We start from the raw sequence: 2,768 nt of genomic DNA on the forward strand, positions 1-2,768 counted from the left end.
CCTGGAACTCCATCTGAGTTCCCACACGGATGGCAGAGACACAAGCACTTGGGCTGCTTTCCCAGGTGCATTAGTGTTGTGGGCTAGCTTAGGCTCAAACTTCAATTTCATGCTCTTGCCTTTTACTTAAAGAAGAATTCTAAGTTCAGGCACAAATACAACATGCAGCATGATGAGGCTTATTATAGTGAGAATACATAGGAATAAATAGTCTTTATTAAAGCAGAGTGTGGCAGGAAGGGGAAAGACAGACCTCCATACCAGGCTCTTCTGTATGCACGAGGGGAGAGAGAGCAAGCATGCATTCCCCTTCACCAAGCTTCTTATGAGCTTCCAAAAGGGCAGTGGTTACATAGTCTGCTTGACATGTGGGTGATAGGATTACCTGGGGGTGGAGGAGGTATGGCTTTCAGCTCATGAACTATCTATCTACCTTAGTTTTTCCACTTCATGAGCAGGGAGCTGGATTGGAAGTGGAGCAGCTGAGACTGCAACCAACATGCAGGTGGGATTGCTTGCATGTAGAGGTGGTGTAACCCATAGTGCCACAACACTGGCCCTGATATGGACATATCATTAACTAAAGTCTTTTTCATTTTCAATTCCTCAGTTATTGCATAATATACTTTTTCTGTCTTAGTAACCACAAATTATCATTTTAAAATCAAAATCTAGACATTTTAATTATAAAAATAATACATGGGTTGGCATTGTGATTCTGCAGGTTGAGCTGTTGCTTAGAATACCAGTATCCCATAACAGAAAGCCTGATATGAGTCCTGCCTGCTCTTCTGTTCCAGCTCCCTGATAATCCAGTTTTCTGGTAATGCACCTGGAAGGACAGACAGTGACCCAAGTGCCTAGATCCCTGTTGTTGCTGTGGATTCATTTCTGAGAGGAAGAGGGTGGTGGGGGAAAGAGGTGCAGAGTCACCACACAGACCCCGGGAGTCAGTGAAAGCAGGCCTGAGGCAAGCAGTTGCTACAGCTGCTTATATAGTAAGGCAGCCAATCCAGTCAAGGGGCGGTCTATGCCCTAACCAATCACAGCCTGTTGCCAGGCAGTTTCCAAAGCCATCCTATCACAGCCTGTTGCCAGCCAGGCTCTGTTGCCAGGCAGTTTCTGAAACCATCCAATCACAGCCTGTTGTCAGTCAGGCTCTGTTGTCATGTGGTTTCCGAAGCCATCCAATCATGGCCTGTTGCCAGGCAGTTTCTGTTGCCAGTGGCCATCTTGGCATGACCTTCTCACTTTCTCGTTCTACCACATTGATCCCTATCACCTATGTGGGAGACCCAGATGGGGTTCCTGGTCTCTGGCTTTATCCTAGCCCACCCTAGATATTGAAGCCATTTCTGGAAGAAAACAGTAGATGAAAGCTCTGTCTCTCCCTCACTCCCTCAACTTCTCCCTCTCTCTCTCTCTACCTTTAAAAGTACATCTTCATAACAACACACATATTAGCTATTAAAGACTGCAGAAGAGTATAAAATGAAAGCATGACTCCCTGCATTCTATACTAGTCCTATTTCCCAGAACAAACTACTCTTAACTATTTCCTACATTATCTTCTGAGATTTCTATATGCATATATACAAGAGTACTTTAAAGTATCATGAAAATGTAATCAAATGATTAAGTCTAATTTGCTGTAATTAATTTCTTTTTAAATTTTTATTTTTATTTATTTGAAAAGCAGAGTTACAGAGAGGCAGAGACAGAGAGAGTGAGAGTGAAAGTGAGGTCTTCCATCTGTTGGTTCACTCCCCAGATGGCCACAATGGCTGGAGCTGAGCAGATCCAAAGCCAGGAGCTTCTTCAGGTCTCCCATATGGGCACAGGGGTCCAAGGACTTGGGCCGTCTTCCACTGCTTTCCTGGGTCATAGCAGAGAGCTGGATCAGAAGTGGAGCAGCTGGGACTTAAACAAGTGCCCAATGGGCACAGCAGGTGACAGCTTTACCTGCTGTACCACAATGTCGGCCCTTATAACTAATTCCAAAGTCCATGCATACAAGAAGGTTTCAAAACCATTTGTGTAGTGTGTATTATGAAAAGAGGTGAATGAATTACAAGTTTTGCACCAAAATAATGTCATCTTTAATTCTATTTCTCATGAACTTTTTGAAGTGCCTTCATAAAGATATTTATGCAGAGGGCTGGCATTGTGGCATAAATGGGTTAAACCACCACCTTTAATGCTGACATCACTTATGGGCACTATTTTGTGTCCCAGCTGCTCCACTTCTGATCCAAATCCCTGTTTATGTGCCTGGTAAAACAGTGAAAGATGACCTGGTGGAAGCTCTTGGCTCCTGGCCCCTGGCCCCTGGCTCCTGGCTCTTGGATTTGGCCTGGCTCAGCCCCAGCCATTGCAGCCACTTGGGGAGCAAATCAGCAGATTCACAGGGAGAGATGGAACAGCTCTCCTTGCCTGTCTCTCTGCCTTCTGAATGAAATGACAATGAGTAAATAGCACTTTATAAAGAGATACATATGCATGTGTCCTTTTTTTTTACAAAGGGGCATTTTTTCTGTACCTTGTTTTACATAAGTACTCTGTCCCTACACCATTTTTCAGACCTATTACATATTTAGTATTTGACTGTACAGATATAGCATAATGCATTTTACCACTTCTCTGTCAATATACATTTAGGTTGCTTCTGATTTATTCCCATCTTCAACAATACTACAAAGACCTGACTTGGTCTTTATGTATTTGACCAAATATATGTTAGATAAATTTGCAGTTGAATCCTAGCAAAG

Source organism: Oryctolagus cuniculus, unplaced genomic scaffold (assembly GCF_964237555.1).
Source record: "Oryctolagus cuniculus unplaced genomic scaffold, mOryCun1.1 SCAFFOLD_199, whole genome shotgun sequence".
Lineage (NCBI taxonomy): Eukaryota > Metazoa > Chordata > Mammalia > Lagomorpha > Leporidae > Oryctolagus > Oryctolagus cuniculus.